Source organism: Phaseolus vulgaris, chromosome 9 (assembly GCF_051622355.1).
Source record: "Phaseolus vulgaris cultivar YP4 chromosome 9, ASM5162235v1, whole genome shotgun sequence".
NCBI lineage: Eukaryota > Viridiplantae > Streptophyta > Magnoliopsida > Fabales > Fabaceae > Phaseolus > Phaseolus vulgaris.
This window is the reverse complement of record NC_143506.1, coordinates 14606607-14625831: the sequence shown is the minus strand read 5'-3', so window position 1 is coordinate 14625831 and position 19225 is coordinate 14606607. Positions and strand designations below refer to the sequence as shown.

The 19225-nt window shown below is 28.2% G+C and overlaps 1 pseudogene; it reads left to right on the top strand.

Annotated features, from left to right (window-relative positions):
* The first annotated feature begins 1940 nt into the window (after positions 1–1940).
* LOC137822231 (uncharacterized) lies at positions 1941–17285 on the top strand (annotated as a pseudogene).
* Positions 17286–19225: the final 1940 nt, after the last annotated feature.

Genomic DNA, 19225 nt, shown 5'->3' with positions numbered 1-19225 from the left:
TTATTATTAATAATCTTAAAAAATTTTGATTATTCAAATTTTCAAATTTACAATTCCAAAGATCATTAATTACCTCTCTGATTCATATCTTTTTTTTCTGACTTCTCTGCATCTGCAAACTTATTTCCAATTCCCAGATTATTATTATTATTTTTCAAATATTTAATTTTTCATATTTTCAAATTATACAATTCCAAGATCATTAATTATTTTTTTATTTGTATCTTCTTTTTCTGACTTTTCTGCACACTTATAATTCCAAGATTATTATTATTACTAATAAACTTCAAATATTTAATTTTTCAGATTTTCAAATTTAAAATTTTAAATTTAAAAATTTCAACAACATTATTAATATTAATTACCTTTTTTTTATTCATATCTTCTGCCACACAATATTTGGGATTCCAAGATTATAATTATTATTACATTTGGTTCAAAACTTTTCTAAACTTCTAAGATCTGACACTCCCATTTTCATCCTAAATCCTTAATCTAACATGTTCCCACATAAAAATTAGGGGTACATAATAATAGTCAAATATTTTCATTCCTTGAAGTCATCTTTATCATCAAGGGGAATTGGTTTGTTCCTCCAAAACACAACAAGAATACTCTCACCGAGCTGCATGAAACCATACTTTCAGTAAACTTAGATCTGATTTTAAACCTTTACCCGCATGCGTTGCATTGATTTTTTTGTTTCTATTACCTTCTTGGCTTAAGTCATTAATGTTGTTTTGTGCTCTTTGTATCCAACCTTTTCTCTTCTTTGATTTCCTTTCCTTTTTCATGAATCTGTCAACCCCACAGCTACTTTCAGAGGTTTGTATCTTCATTTTCCTGTTTTGCTAAGTAAGTATTAAAAAGTTTTCATTTTTTCAAATATAATTTTGCAGAGATCTGATTTGGTTCTTTTGTTTTTATTACTTGATTATGTTAAGCCATTATATCACTTTTTCTCCTCTTTCAGTTGTTTAGGGTTTCAGTAATCTGTCAACGCCACCGCTACTTTTATAGGTTTGTTTCTTGATTTTCATGTTTTCAAATTGATTCCCCAGTATATCAAGCACCAAGGAAAGATTTTTTCCTTCTTTCGTCCGCATGCAAAAGCAAGAGTCTATGGTTATATGAAATTGGTAAGATTTCTCTGTTAGGGTTTCCACTTTCTGTCTATCTGTGTATTATTTCAGAAATTTCAAAGTAGGGGTTTTTTTTGTGCTAAACAAGAATCATCTTTTTCAAATCTCCTTTCAAAACGTACCTAAAATTCCATTTCTTTGCAAAGTAGGGTTTTCCGATCATGCTGGCAATTTCAAAAATTGTGTACTTTCAACCTTACTTTTCAAATTCAAACCACAATTTCATTAATCGCAATCCTTGAAGTTTAAATGTTTGCCCTTTTTACAGTTTCGATTTTTTATAGGCTTAATCTCTTCTGTATGAAACCTGACATGCTTAACTTTCTTTTTTTCATTCATTGAAATTGTAAATTTGTTTTTTTGATATTTTTGATAATTTCAAAGTAAGGTTTTTTTTGTGCTAAACAAGAATCCTCTTTTTCAAATCTCCTTTGAAAACGTACCTAAAATTCCATTTCTTTGCAAAGTAGGGTTTTCCTATCATGCTGGCAATTTCAAAAATTGTGTACTTTCAACCTTACTTTTAAAATTCAAACCACAATTTCATTAATCGCAATCCTTGAAGTTTAAATGTTTGCCCTTTTTACAGTTTCGATTTTTTATAGGCTTAATCTCTTCTGTATGAAACCTGACATGCTTAACTTTCTTTTTGTCATTCATTGAAATTGTAAATTTGTTTTTTTGATATTTTTGAAAATAATTCCTTACCACCTCCTCAGTATATATATGGGTATGTTTTGTGTTTCACATTGACCATTGCATACTACATTTTCCTTTTACTCAAAGGTCACCCTTACAATGTCTGTGTCAAGACAAAATACAAATTGTGTGAAAGATGTTAATCCACAAAGTGAAAATTGGATCCTGATAGCAAGGGTTATACGTTTGTGGTTTGTTTCTGATTTCAAGAAAACAAAGTTTCCATTCTCCATGGAAATGGTCATACAAGACAAAGATGTAAAATACTTTATCATTTTCTTCCATATTTTTTTTTATTACAGTTTAATGTCATTTTTATTAATCATGCTTAATGTTTGTTGCTATCTTTCAGGGTGATAGAATTCATGTTTCCGTTAGAAGAACTCTAATTTATAAATTTCAAAATGATATTTTTGAGGATAAAGTTTATTCCTTCAATTTCTTTAGTGTGTCTACTAATTCAGGATCTTATCGCACTACCTGTCACCAATACAAAATCAATTTTCAGTTTGGAACCAAAGTAAGCTCTATTGGTAATGATCTGGTCTCATGTCCGAAACCTCATTACACACCAATTTCTGTGTTAAAGGCGCCTGGATTTGATACGGACTACTTAGTCGGTTAGTAATATTCTTTTACTTCAACAGATTTGTTTGAACATGTTTTTAAATGAATATGTTTTTACAGATGTTATTGGAATATTAACTGGTGTGGGAACTGAAAGAGAGCTGAATAGATCAGGGTCAACAACTAAGTTAAATGCAATTTCTATTGAAGCTGATGGGTAAGCTAATATTTTGTACCATAACTAATCCAAAATATTTGTTCTTACAATTGTAATTTTAATTTACAACAGCTACTGCATTGAGTGTACTTTATTTGGTAACTATGTTGATGAGCTCAATGCATTTCTGTCATCTGGAGAGCTGGAAAATATTGTCATCAGTGTGCATTTTGCTAAAGTCAAAATTTTCAAGGGTATGTCAAGTGTTGAATTTCTAATTTATTTATATTTTTTATTTTATTATTTTATTTACATTATATTTTAATTTTAATGTAGACAAGGTTTTTATACAAAATTGCTTGGAATGTATGAAAATAATATATAATGATAAGTCCAAAGATGCAACCGAACTCAAGAAAAGGTTAGTTTAATATATTATTTTTCGATAATTAAAATGTATGAACCTTTCTAACTACAACTTTTACATCTGTAGGATGATTGAAAGTTCGGATTCTCCTACACAAGGACTCAGTCAATTGTGTGACTCTGGAAAACAGAATGTTGAGGATGAATTCATCACCTTCATTCATAGAAATACTATTCAAGGCCTGAAAGATTGCAAAGAGGTATTACTAATGTTTTTTAACAGTGTATTGAAATCGATTATTAATATTTGAAGATAATTTTTTTTTCTTTTTACAGGAAAGCACTTTTGTTATCTTAGCTACAATAAAACATATTGTGTCTGATGACGATTGGTGGTACACAGCTTGCTTATGCGGTAAAGCTGTTTACCCTGATTCCAAAATGTTTTTTTGTGAGAAATGTAACAAACATGTTATCAAAGTCCAACAGAGGTAGTGTTTGTACTTGCATGAATTTATTTTTAATAATTTGTTAATGATTAACTATTAATTATTTTCGTTAAATTATAGATATTATAGATATAATTTGTAAACCTTTCTGTATTTTATATTTCAGGTATAAGCTGAAGCTGCGAGTGATTGATGAAACGGATTCTACGACTTTCGTTCTATTTGACAGGGATGCCACTACACTGATCAATAAATCTTGCGCCGAATTATTTGAAAGTCATGATAAGGTAAATTATCGAACCATGCATTTGTTTATTTATGCATTTAAGAAAAGGTTATTATATTAATTGATATTTTTTTTTAATATTTAGAACGGTGATTCTGGTGTACTACCAAAAGACTTTGATCTTTTGATTGACAAAGCTGTTTTGTTTAAAGTTGGTTGTGTTAAAGATCAATCTGTTAGGTTTGATCAATCATTTCGTGTCAAAAAAGTTTGTATTGATGATAGTACTATACAAAGGTTTTGTGAAGGTCGTGTTGAAAATGTGGTATGTTTCCTAATTTGAGTGTATTCCTACTTACATTTTACCCTTAAATTCGTTATTTATACTGTTTTTGTTTAATTTAATTTACTTATCATTTTGTGAAGGAACTTCATTCTCAGAAGAAACGACTGTGTACTATTAAAGATGTCCAACAGGATGAGTCTTCTGTACCACTTTCTCAGGTAATTATCATTTAAAGTATTAAGTTAAAAAAGTGAATAATTTACTCTTACTAATATGTTTTGCTATCATCGCAGGATTTATTTAATAAATTCTCCACTGAAGCTGCTGAATTGCAATCTAAAACTATTGATTTAGGCAGTGATAGTGTGTTAGGTACTGTTACTGAATTTGTTGCTCCACGGGTTACAAGAGATTTTGCTTCACCTGCTCACACACCTGATGATGATATCCTGCTTAGGGTATTAAGGAAAAATATCAAGATCGAAAAGGGAGTACTATAATTTCATACTATTTCTCTAACGTTTTGTAACTTGAATGATCTATTTTCATGTATTGTGGGCTTTCTTTAATTTCTATGTAGAACATGTTATGATGTATCAGTACAATTCTATTTTTAAAACTGTTTATGTAATATTGTTAGTTTCATATGTTGACATTATCTTTGAGGTACGTACTTATTTTATAGTTCATTTTGAAGTTGTTATATTTTTGTTTTTTTTTCAATTTTATGTCTACATTTTAATTTATTTAATGAGTTTGTTTTTGTGTAATTCATATTATTCCATACTTTTTGTAACTCTATTTTGTAACAATGGTTCTTTCATTAAATATCAGAATCGTAATGGTAAGTGCCTCAACTTTTACTTTTTCTTTAATTCATAAATTTATATTGAATTATATAATATTTTAATAATTATAATTTGTGTTTTTTTTGTGAAGGTTATTGAAATATTCTTTTCCTTTCCCAGGGAATTTTTTCCTTTATTACAGGTATTGTTTTCCTTTATTAGAGTTATTCTTTTTTTCGTCAATTCATTTTTTATACATAATATCTTAGTATGTGATAAAAAATAATTCTTTGTGTAATGATATGTTTGTCCTTACGAGAAAGAATTTTTTTAAACAAAAATTCACCTTACACTCAACCTCTAAGAATTCAAACGGATTTAGAGGATAGCATTAACTACGTGTCAGAGCAATTAATGCATCAGTTCATTTTTTATTTTTTATTTTTGCATCAACTGTCTCTTCTATATCTTTTACACTTTTTTCAAAGTATTCATTTCATCTTCCAAGACTAATTTATTAAAAATTATGGATAGAAGTAATAATTACAGAAGTTAAAAATATTATATTTTAAATTCAATATGAAATTATATTTTCAATTTTAAATTTTAATTACATGTATGTTATTTAATGTTAGACGTTAGGGTTTAAGTATTTAATTTAATTATATGTATATATATAATATGATATATTAATAATATTTAATATGTTTAATATATTTTATATTATATTTATTTTATACTTATGTATATATTTATTTATTTATTATTTATTTATTTATTTATATATAATACAGTTTTATGTTAACTATTTTAATTTATTATTATATAATGCTAATTAATTATTAATTATACGTATCATTAATATTCATTTTATTTATCTATTGAAATAGTTGTATTTTTATTAATTTTTTATTTTGTTAATAACTTATTTAAACTGAAAAAACACTGTTGTATAAGGCAATGTAAAATGGAAACGTCAAAGAATAATTACAGCTAACACCTAACACCTAACACCTAACCTACTATGCTTTTTAAAGTTTTGTCTTTTCATATTCATTTTTTTTACTTTAATATTATTTCATTATTAATTATGAATATTTTTTCTTAATTTATTTTACTATCATTATTTGATTTTAATTATTTTTTTAATTATTTAATTTAGTAACTGAAAAAACATGTTGCTTCAGAGGAAATTTAGCGCAGATTTGGGATTGAAAAGGTATGATTGTTATATATAAGTAACGTAGGGCTTTCTATTACTCAGAAACCTATTGCTATTAGTCTTTTATACTTCTTCCCTACTTCTATTATCTTGATCTTTCTTTTTCTCATTGTCATGGCTGTCATTCCCGAAGAGATCGTAAAACTTAGTGGGAAAGGTTTATTTACAACAGTTAACATTCGTGGGGAGGTATGTTTTTGGTTCTTAAATTCCTTACTTTTCATAGTTTTTTCAGTTCTTTAAGTATTTTTATGGTTTTAAAATGGATAGAATGGACACGTGGATCGTGCATTCGCCATCGAGTTTGAAAATGAACTGGAGGAGGAATGGACCCTCAGCGACAGTCAAGGCAATATTCATATAGTATATTATAACAAAGATATACTTTGTCCCCAAATTGTGTATGGATGGTCCCGTCTGAGTGATTTTTATGGGTTTAAAGGTGACCACAATATATTGTTCCGTTACGTGGGTAATAACTCCTTCCATATAACTGTTTTTATGGGGGAGTTATGTGAAATGATTTTGACAAAATTTCTGAAGGAAGTTGAAGGGAGGTTGCCGCTCAACAGTGGCCCCTTTATACATTTTGGCTTAAAGTTGAGTTCGAAACAGGTCTTTGGAGGATATGTGGTAAGTTTACCATCCTTTCTTTTTAAATGGATATTAATATATTCTATTTCTTTTATTAACTAATTATTAACTAATATTTTCGTTATTGTTTAAGGATCTGCCTTCTCCTTTTTCTGAATATATTCGTAGAGGGAAGTTCAAGAAGGTTAATCTACATGGATGGCTAGAAGCTGTTGAATGCACCATTTTCAAGTCCAAGTTTCCTTCCAGAAGCGTTACACTCTGTAACGGGTGGAAACAATTTTGTCGTCTTCATTCTATTCGTGAAGATGACAAAATTATATTTGAATGTAACAAGAAGCCCTCTTCTGATATCAGGGTTCTACTACTGAAGACGTGTCACTACAAAAGACTTAGTGCTTAGGATAATCAGTTATTGTTTTGAACTATATTAGTTTGTTTAAGTTAATTTATTTTTGCAAGTATTGCTTCTTTTTGTTGGGAAGTATCCAGTTTCCACTTTGAGGAAACAAGAACAGTTTATTTTGTTTACTCTTTATTTTTATTTCATTGTGGTTCTGTTTAATTAGCTCATCTTATTTCTTTGTATTTATTGTTTAGTGTTTCTTTCGTTTCAATATGTATATATATATATATATATATATATATGCTTTTAATTTTTCATTTCTTATCTGGCATATTAATAATGCGTTGGCATTTCTAAATATGCTCAATGCTATAAGAATTGCCAGTATATTAAAAAAATCATAAGCCTGTTTTATATTTTTGAATGCATGCATATTAATTGGATTTTCTATACAATGTTTATGTTTATATTTTTTATTATTAATTATTATGTTATTAGTTATTGTTGTATTAACTATTTTTTTATCTCGAAACCTTTTGATGTACATTTGTTTGTTTTTCAGTATTATTTTTCTAATTTTTAAAAATTTTTATGAATACTATTTCATTTTCAAAATATTTCTTATTTATTTCTGCAGGTGACTTCATAGTTCAATATGAATTTGCCTACAATTCGTTTCTATTGGAAGAAACACACATTTTTTTATTTACAAGGACTTCATTTGATATGTAATGAATTATACTTTTACTTGCAATAATTATTTTGCAGTATCTTTTTTGCAGGTTCAACTTAACGAAGGAAGTTGGTCTTTAATACTTTATTTTTTATGTATATATATCTTATGGGAACATAGTATAAGAAATCGTTTTATTTAATTTAAATTAGTTTAAATTGTAATGTATTGTAATTTACAAGTCATTGTAAAATTATGTAATTTTAATGTTAATTTTTTTGTGTATTATATTTAATTTAATTAAATTAAATTTAAACTTCTGAATTTCACTATTTCTATATTTCTATATTTCTATATTTATATATTCCTCACTTTCAGAATTTTTATATTTAACCAGACTTATTATAATGTTAAAGTTCAATAAAAAAAACAGTTAAAATGTTATATAGCATAAAAATATTATTAAGAAAAATTAAAAAATCCGAAGAAAGGAAATATATCTTATTTTAAAATAATAAAAAGTTGTATAAAGTATTATTTAAGAATTCCAGAACTTTCAAGTAATCATTAGTTCCACTGACTACAAATTTCGAAGTTAAATTAAAAAATAAATAAAAAACAAATTAAAATAAATATAATATTAGTGCAGATTCAAAATAAGTTAAGAACAGAATTTTGAGTGTAAATCATTAACAAAATGAATGAAGAAGTTTCTGGGGAAGCACATAAAGTTGGTTCTATTAGTTCAAACTCATTTGTCCCTTATCATCTTCATCTTCTTCGACATTCATAAGCCAACTGATATCTATATTTTACATTTTAGAAACAATCTTTGTCTCAACATCTTCTTTTTGTTCATTATATTAGATATCAGATACCAGATCTGCTCTCCATGGTGTACTATGTTTCTGCTTGGTTCTGGGAGGTACAACTCAAACGCTTTAGAACGGAAAAGGTAATTAAAGCTTTGATTTTTTTCATTCCGACCATAAATATTAATTAAAGGTGCATGCATTTAAGACAAAAAAACTCTTTCTCTTCTTCTTTGATTTCCCAGTATAGAACTTGGTAAAAATAGGCACTGCAGAGGTATCCATGGAATGGAAAAGGTAATTAAAGTTTGGATCTTTTTTCATCCTAACCCTAAATATTGATTAAAGTTTCCATTTTTAAATGTTTTAAGTTCACAGATTTAAGGTATAATAATTATTTTAAGTTCTGTTTTAGTGAAATTAGTAAATACAAAATGAGAATATTTGTTTTAGTCACTTTTTTTTGGCGGTATACATATACTACATGTTTTTGCATGTTGTGTATTATTTCAGATATATCCAATGGAAGAATTCCTTTTTTTTGTTAAACAGAAAAGCTGTTCTAGAATGGTGCAAAAGAAAGTTAGCCAAAGTTCCTTTTTTTTGCTTAATAGGGTTGTGGGATCAGGGTATATTGATGTACTTTATGTTTCTGTTTTTGGAGGTTGCTTCGTTCATCTGTGTTTTAAGAGATGATTGTTCCTAGATAAATGTCCGTCCACATATATTACTATATTTATTATTTACTATATATATTATTATATATACAATCTGATAAATTTATTCCCTGCAGGTTTCCTCTTTCAAAAGTCAACCAACAATTCATTAATGAGAATGCTTAAAGTAGAACGTTGTTCTTTTGCACTGGAATAGGAATTTGTTTTCATATCTTAAAAGTTAAATTCCCCTTTTTTCACAACAACTTCTACACATGCATTTCTTCATCGAACATTGATACTACCTAAATTTTTAAATTTTTTTATTCTTCTTACATTTCGAAGTTTGATTGTTTATTATGCAAAATATAGAAAAATTGTGCAAGTGTTATCCCTTTTGGAAGGTAAATTTTTGGTTTAACATTTTTAAGTATTAAATATAATTATTATATAATTATATAAATAGATATGATTATTATATAAAAATATTACACATTTTTTTCAATATTTTAATAGTTAATTAATAAATTTATTATGTCAAAGTAATAACATAAAAGGGAGTCCCGTGCGTGACCATATACCGTCAAAATTGGCGCCAAAACAAAGCTACTGTGAACAATATATTTTACATACTTACTGCTGAAAACAGTACATACTTTTATGGCTGAAAATATTTGTTCTTACTACAATACTCCCTGAAGTTCAGTCATTCAACTTTCAATAGTTATGGAGAAACTGAAGGAAAATATTAATAGAAGAAATAGCATTCTTAGCCTTTCTCAAACAAATTCTAATGCATCAGGTATACCAACTACAATGTATATTTATATTTTTAAGTGTCATATATACATACATATAGATATAGATATATATTTCAAAATTATTTTTAGAAAACAATTTCATAGTCTATTATGATCTATATATAATCAACTGTCACGCCAATTTATGGTAAAAATATATAAAAAATAAATGGTATGTTATAGTTCTTAATAGATTTATTGTTTGTTTATGATTTGACCTATTTTTTTAAATGATTTTTATTTTCCAGAGAATCAAAATCCAAACACAACATGCATATCTGAATCCCGCAATGGTAAGCATAAGTTTAAGCATATCTGAATCCCGCATTTTTATTTATCATTTTCACTGTAATTTTTTTTTTTTTATTGCTAGCAGCTGATAATGGAAAAGATGCCAGAAGAAAAAGAAAAAATATATTGTATGAATTGCGAAGAGAGAATGTCAAAACAACAGGTAGTCAACATAATTACCTTTTTTTTATCATTAATAATACTAAATGTCAAAATTTATCCATGTATTTTTATTTTTAAACAAGTTAATCCAAATGCAATACACTTAACTCATAATTCTATGAACTTAACTTTACTGTTATCTAATTTTTTTATTATATATTTAAAAATTAGGTTCATAAAAGAAGTTAATAATCACTTATGATGTAAGAGTGAATCAACTCTCAACACAATTTATGGTAAAAATATATAAAAAATAGATTGCATGTTATAGTTTTTAACAGCTTATTATTTTACATGGGTTTTATTCTCCAGAGAATCAAAATCCAAACACAACATGCATATCTGATTCAAACAATGGTAAGTATAACTTTAACAATATTCTTTACTTTCAAAGTACTTTATCCTATTTATATATGATTTTCGTTCTAATTTTTTTTATTTTAGTTCTCGATGCTGATAATGGAAAATATAACAGAAGAAAAAGAAGAAATATATTATATGAACTGCGCAGCAAAAAAGTTAAAACAACAGGTACTGAAACCTAAATACCTTATTTTTATATATATTTAGATTTAAATTTAGATTTAAAATATAATTAGCATTATTTGTCATCCCTTTACCTTATTTATCACCAATTATGACTTATTGTTGTAGGTGGAAGTACTCCTAACTCATGTGAAGATCTTGGTTCTCCAACATCAAGAATTATGATAACAAATATCCCAGTTTATGAGAAGTTTACTCCCAACAATCAATTAATGCATTCAGCAACCAAAGTATTGTCATCAATGAGTACTGTTAGTAATTTAGAATTGCTTCAAGGTTAGTGAAAACGTATTATAAGTTTTATTCATAACAATTTAAACTAATACTACATCAATAAACATTTCAATTTTTATATATACTGTTTTTGTGGAATCATTTTTTTTTTTTATTAATCAGATGTTGCCAAATCTGCAAAGGTAGAAGAGGGAAACTTCATTTATGGTCAGCGAGAAAAGGTTAATCCAACAAGAGGTAATAACAGTGACATTTTATTTCATAAACATTTTATATTACTAAAGTCAAATCTTATGCCTAATTTATTTTTTTGTAGGTCAAACTATTGTGAACTCAAGTAAGAAATTTTTGTGTCAAAGTTCTCAAAATACAAGCATAAATGATTCTATCTGTGCAAAACTGACTCTTGACAATGAATTCAACACCATGCATTCAATTCCAAAAGTATTATCATCAATGAGTACAGTTAGTAATGAAGAATTTGGTCTTACGGTGCAACTTCATGGTTAGTTTTAATGGATAATTCAACTGTTTTCATTACAATTATAGTACTAATTTATGTTTTACTATATTTTTTCTAAATAAACTGAAATCATTAAGTAGTAATAATTATCATATATATATGGTTCAAACACACTCAAATGCTAAAGTTCTTCAAATCATTTTTCTAAGATTAAGTTTAATGTAAAATAATTTATAAGTTCTTATATACTGATGTTAATTGATTTATCTTATTCGATCACTCATTGAAAGTTTTTGTTTTAGGTCAAAGTACTCTTAAATCAATTCAGGATTTTGATTCTCAGACATCTGGAATTACAGGCTCAAATTTCCTTTCTTCTCATCAGCTTACTCCTAAAAATCAGTTAAACATGATGAATTCTACTACCAAAGCAATGTCATCAATGCAAACAATTACTCATGGAGACATTACCCTCACTCAACTTCCTCATGGTTAGTTTACGACCAGTGATTCGTTATATTTGATTAAACTATCTAGCAATGGCACATTATAATTTTATTTCTTTATTTTTTGAAAAAAAAAATCTCTGATTTTGTGCACATTTGGGTAAAGCTGCAAAATGGTGATCAAGCTAGAGGTAGTAGAAATATAGACTGAATGAAAATTCATTTAATGAAAAACATTTTTTTAACAAAAATCATTTTGTTTTGCAATTAGTGACCCCTAAGAGTCATGTGAACGTGATGGATGCAACTTCTCAATCATTGTCATGTTTACAAACAATTTGTACTACCCCTAAATTTCAAGGTTAGTTCAGGAAACCAATGTAAATGATTTTTCGTTTATCTTTTTTGTCAATTAAATTTCAAAATCATACTCATGTTTTAGTACTAATTATTTGTTGCTTTGGAACATATTTTCTCCAGGTAATTCAGTTGCAGGGAGTTTAAGGTATGTATTTAGTAACACACTAAACTTACATAACAAGTCCGGTACACACAGTGTTGAAATCATTGAATCAGTGACTCAGAGATTGAATTTTGACGAAGATATCCAAAATGAAGAAAATAATGGTACTAAAAATTGTTAATTTATAATTCTTTTTTTTTTAATTTTGTAACAACCACTTTCTTTTATTATTTTTTGTTTCAGATGACACCAGACAAGTTTTTAGTTCTGAATTATATTCAAAAGCTGAAAATGAAGGTGCATATCTTTAACTATAACTTCTTCATCAAACTAAATCAATTTATATCAGAAAAGTAATAGATCACCTTTCTTAATTTTCTGAAAATAGCTACTGTTGAATTTGGACAACCTACTATTCAATGTGAATACTGCTTGGGCGAGGTTTGGTATGAAGAAAGATCTCAGAAATCTAAGATTTATGTTAAGGTTGATTTTTCTATTTGTTGTCAAAAGGGAAAAGTACAACTCCCTTTCTTACAAAAACCTCCTAAATTGCTGTTAGATTTATTAAATGGGAAAGATAGTCGAAGTCAACACTATCTACAAAATATTAGAAGTTACAATAGTATGTTTTCATTTACTTCAATTGGAGGGAATATTCACTCTTCGATAAATGATGGATCTGGCCCTCCTCAATTTATTCTGCATGGACAAAACTATCATAGGATTGGAAGCTTGCTCCCCAATAATGGATCATCTCCTAAGTTTGCACAACTTTACATATATGACACTCAAAATGAAGTGTCAAATAGATTATCTCACTTTGGGTATGTGTTATTTTTAGTTACTTTACTGACTTACTTTCTATTTACTGGATTAATTCAAAGATTATTTTTAATGATATATTTTTAAAAATTGCATGTAGGTCAAAAGTGAAAAATGTGACGTTTGACAAATCCTTAATTGAAGATCTTACCAAGATGATTGATGACAACAATGTTTTGGCCAAAACTTTTAGAAGAGTAAGAGAATTTCTACATGATGATGTAAATTCAGATTTTGCATTGAGGTTATTTAGACACCGATGCAAAGATCCAAGAGTGTACAATACCCCTACAACAGATGAGATAGCTGCATTAATTGTGGGTGATATGAGCAACATGGAAGTAGGGCGAGATATCATAGTGAAAAAATATTCAGGACAAATGTATAGACTCCATGAAACACATACAGCCTTTATTCCATTACAATATCCATTAATATTCCCCTTTGGAGAGGATGGGTATCAAGAACATATTCCAATACGGAATTCTGGAAGTAATAGCAGAGAACGTAAGAGAAGTCGTATTTCATTAAGGGAATTTATTGCATTTAGAATTCAAGAAAGAAATGTGGAGTTTGGGAATATAGTCCATTCACGTCGATTGTTTCAACAATTTTTGGTTGATGCATATACAATGGTTGAAGCTCAAAGATTGTCTTTTATAAGGCTAAACCAAAAAACAATCCGTTGTGATATTTTGCAAGGCGTACAAGAAGCAATGAATCGAGGAGAAACAAATTCTTCTGCAATTGGAAAGCGGATAGTTTTACCTTCATCTTTTACAGGAGGAATGAGATATATGTTCAACAATTGCCAAGATGCTATGGCCATTTGCAAAACATTTGGATATCCGGATCTATTTATCACTATTACCTGCAACGTAAATTGGTCAGAAATACGTGACTTTGTTACCTCAAAAGGATTAACTGCTGCTGATAGGCCAGACATTGTTTGTAGAGTTTTCAAGATGAAATTAGATTAAATGATGATTGACTTCAAAAAAAATGACTATTTTGGCAAAGTTAATGCAGGTAATCCACATTAACCCATATTTAACAGTTTGTTTGATTTATTATTATGTATTACATTTTGAAGAATTTTTTTCATATTCTTTCAGGTATGTACACTGTGGAATTTCAAAAAAGGGGTTTACCTCATGCCCACATACTACTGTGGTTGGATGGAGAGAATAAGTTAAGAAATCCAACAGATATTGATGGAGTCATTTCTGCAGAATTACCCGATGCATTTTTATATCCTAAATTGTCAAAGGCAGTGACAACCTACATGATACATGGCCCTTGCGGGGTAAGTCGAATAAGTTCACCTTGCATGATTAATGGTAGATGTTCAAAATTTTACCCAAAGAAATTTAAACTGTTGACTACTATTGATGAGGATGGATATGCATGTTATAAACGTTAAGATAATGGAACATTCATTCTTAAAAATGGAATTAAGTTGGACAATAGAAATGTTGTGCCATATAGCCCTTTGCTACTACTGAGGTATCAAGCCCATGTTAACACAGAATATTGCAACAAATCAAATTCAATCAAGTATTTGTTTAAATATGTGAACAAGGGTCCAGATAGAGCCAATTTGAAAATTACTACTGCTGATAAAGACTCTACAGAGACCCCAGTTATTGATGAAATTAAACAGTATTATGATTGTAGATACATATCTCCATGTGAAGCTGTGTGGAGAATATTTGCCTTTGATATCCATCATAGATGGCCTCCAGTTCAACGATTAACTTTTCATCTATTGTATGAGCAACCAATTGTTTTTAAAGACAATGAAGACATTGATGAAATATTGAACTTCAATCAACATAAAACAACAATGTTTTTAGCTTGGTTTGAAGCTAATAAAATTTATCCACTGGGAAAAAATTTGACTTACTGTGAATACCCTAGATTTTTTGTTTGGATGGCAGACAGAAGAGAGTGGAAGCCAAGAAAAAATGGTCTTAGTATTGGAAGGTTAACATATATTCCTGCAGGGTCAGGGGAATTATATTATCTGAGGTTATTGTTGAATTATCAAAAGGGTTGCTGTAGCTATGATAATATCAAAACTATTAATGGTTTCATTCACAAAACATATAAAGAGGCATGCTATGCAATGGGGCTATTGGCAGATGATAAAGAGTTTATTGATGCAATTATAGAGTGCAGTGTCCTTGCTTCAGGAAATCAGTTGAGAAGACTCTTTGTTACCCTTTTAATGATGAATACTATGTGTAGACCAGATGAAGTGTGGAACAAAACATGGAAGTTGTTATCAGATGATATTTTATACCAAAAAAGAAAGGAGTTTGTCCTACCAGGTATAATTTTATTATTTTATTTGAAATTTATAATTTATAATTTTATAATTGCTATATGACATATAATTTCTTTCCTAGGTCTTAGAATTGAAGATGCTCAAATTCAAAACCTTTGTCTTTTACAAGTAGAAGAGTTATTAATTTCAAATGGTAAGTGTTTGAAAGATTTTCCAAGTCTGCTAGAACCTATTCATTCTGATTCCTTTATTTATCAAAATAGATTCATTATTGATGAATTGAATTATGACAAAATACAAATGTCTGAAATGCATTGTTCTCTTTTTCAAACTCTTACTCCTGAGCAAGTGGAAGTTTATGAGAATATAATGACAGCAGTCCTGTCAGACCTTGGTGGATTTTTTTTCTTATATGGTTATGGGGGAACTGGAAAAACTTTCATGTGGAAAACTTTGTCCACTGGTCTTAGATCAAAAGGGTTTATTGTTTTAAATGTAGCTTCTAGCGGTATAGCTTATTTGTTACTTCCAGGGGGAAAAACAGCTCATTCTACCTTTTGCATTCCTTTTGTAATAAATGAAGAGTCAACATGCAATATTCCTCAAGGAAGTCTTAGGGCCAAATTGTTGATCAAAACGAAATTAATTATATGGGATGAAGCCCCAATGATTAATAGGTTATGTTTTGAAGCCCTAGATAGAACTTTAAGGGATGTCATGAGAGCTGTAAGTGAAGAAAATGCTCTTAAACCTTTTGGTGGTAAAGTAATTGTATTGGGAGGAGACTTTCGTCAGATATTACCTGTTGTCAAAAATGGATCAAAGTATGACATTGTGAAGGCAACAGTAAATTACTCTGACTTATGGAAACATTGCAAAATCTTAAAACTTACAGAGAATATGAGATTAAAGAGTGATACATCAATTCAAAGTAAAACAGAAATAAAAGAGTTTGCTGATTGGATACTTCACATTGGAGATGGAGATATGGAGTTAAATGAGTTGGGACAAGGAATGATTGAAATACCGGAAGAGAATTTAATTTTAGATGTTGAACAACCTTTACTGCAGTTGGTTGAGTTTGTTTATCCCTCCTACATAAACAATGTGACATCTGATGATTCTTTTGATGATGGTGCAATATTATGTCCAACAAAAGAATGTGGGGATCAAGTGAATGAATTCATTTTATCATTAATACCAGGATCTGAAGTTTGTTATTTAAGTTCAGACAGTCCTTGCGAATGTGAAGAACAAGAAAATGCTCAAGCTGAGTGGTTTACAACTGAATTTTTAAATGAGATCAAATGCTCTGGAATTCCCAATCACTGTGTTAAATTAAAAGTCGGAGTTCCAATAATGCTTCTAAGAAATATTGATCAAGCCAATGGACTTTGCAATGGAACAAGATTACATGTAACTCACTTGGGGAAAAATGTTATTGGTGCCAAAGTTATTACTGGGAAAAATATAGGTGATCAAATATTTATTCCCAGAATGAACTTGACTCCTTCGGAAACAGGTTTGCCATTTATGTTTCAAAGAAGGCAATTTCCAGTATCTTTGTGTTTTGCCATGACAATAAATAAAAGTCAAGGTCAAACTCTGAATAAAGTTGGTCTATATCTATCCCGTCCAGTCTTTACACACGGACAATTATATGTTGCTCTTTCAAGAGTAAAATCTAAGAAAGGGTTGAAGATATTGATTTTGGATGATAATGGTATTCCCACAAATTTCACTACTAACGTGGTTTACAAAGAAATATTCGAAAATGTTTGAAGTATTAACTTACAGCATTACAAATGAGGTATGAAATTTCTTTATTTATTTGAAATATATTTTTATTTATCATATTTTTTTGTAATATATGAACAACAATTTAAGAACTGATATACACTATCTCTTATAGGTTTTGATCAATGCTTTTGTTTGACACAATTATTCATGGTCATCTTGAAAGTATGGTACGTATCTTTTATTTTGACATATCTTTGTCAAGTTTGCTTAATTTAATTAATGTTTTACAGGAATTACTTATAAGAAGTAACAGTTTTGTAAAATTAAAGTTCAGAAATGATGAATCTGTAAAGCACTTGGTGACGTATGTTTACTTAAATTATTAATTACATAATTTATTATTACTATTACAAATTTCGTGTACCTATTTGTGTACTTAATCTTTTATTCAGGCTCTTGAAAGGCAATGTGAAATTCTTGATTTATGGAGTCAAATTCTATTGAGGGTTGCGTACTGGATGATCATATCTCATTCAAGATATTAAGGACAAATATCAACATTGATTCAAAAGGAAGTAATTTTAATGAAGAAATTTGATGTAGTATTAGCACTGCTTGGACAGTTTTGCAGTATATTCGTTACTCTCTCCTTATTATTTAATTTATATTCACACTATATTTTGATGATTTGTAGAATTACTATTGCACATTTCTTTGTATAATGTTTTGGTCTCACCACAGGACACAATGTTTCAGGTACTGTTAATATTAGAGTTAAAACAATTTCTTAAATTTCAATACGTTTATATATTATATATATAAATTTTTATTATTATCTTATTTTAATCAGTATTTTTTTTTATAACTGATATAATTTTTTTTTATCTAGAATATTTCAGGTGAGTTATTTGTTTCAAGAACCTTTACAGGTATTGTCATCATTTTTGTGTACATTTTAATAGTTTGTTTTATTAGTAATAACTATGTGTTTTATTAATTTTTAGCGTTTTTACTATTTGGACACTTTTAATTTCTTTGTGTAATGTGTTACTGTGCTCAAATTATATCTTAAATCATAACTTATACCTTAAATGATTATATAAGTTACTGTGCTCATATTATATCAACATTATGGTCCACAAGATAAAAGGTAGATCATTTCTTATTTTCAAGCTTTTTGTTTATTGATAAATGGTTGCATTAAATAGGTATCAGACTAATTAAGTCAATAATTTATTTTATTCTTTTTGAGATAGAGTGTGCCCTTTTTATTTTCCTGATACACTTTTTTCGAAATTTATTTGCTTTTTCCTATGCAAAACTTTTTTCGAAATTTAATTGTTTTTTCCTATGTAGAGTTTGTGAAGCAGGTAATCATTTCATCCCAATTTCCAAATTTAAGGATTTCAAAATTTATTTTTTTAAACAATCATTTATTTTATAAATTATTTAAATTTTAACCGTTGGATTTACATGCTTATTATTATTATTATTATTTATGTCAAATCATTATATGTTGTGAGAATTGATTTTTTTTCTGGGACGAATTCTTTTTATGTTATATTTCTCATCATCAAACTTCTTAAAAATGAACAAATTCATTATTCAAAAATATTTATTAAATCAAACAATTTTTTAAAATCAAAAAAGATATTTAAAGGCTTTATTTATTGATAAATGTGTGCTTTCCATGTATCTGATAGCAATCAACTCACAATTTTTCAGATTGTACTTTTTTTAATTTAGTCTGACTTGCTTGATTTTGTATTTTTACAGATACACGTGGCTAATGTAATCTCTCTTACACATTTCTCAAAATATTGATTCCTCTTCCCTATCAGATTTGGTAGATATAGATAATCATTTCAACATTAAACATTAAATATTTCGCTTCCCAACAACCGTACTCATTTCTACCAAATCTTCTATAAAATATCCTTAACCCTACTTTTTTTCTGGTGCTCTACTACTTTGTTTCTGGT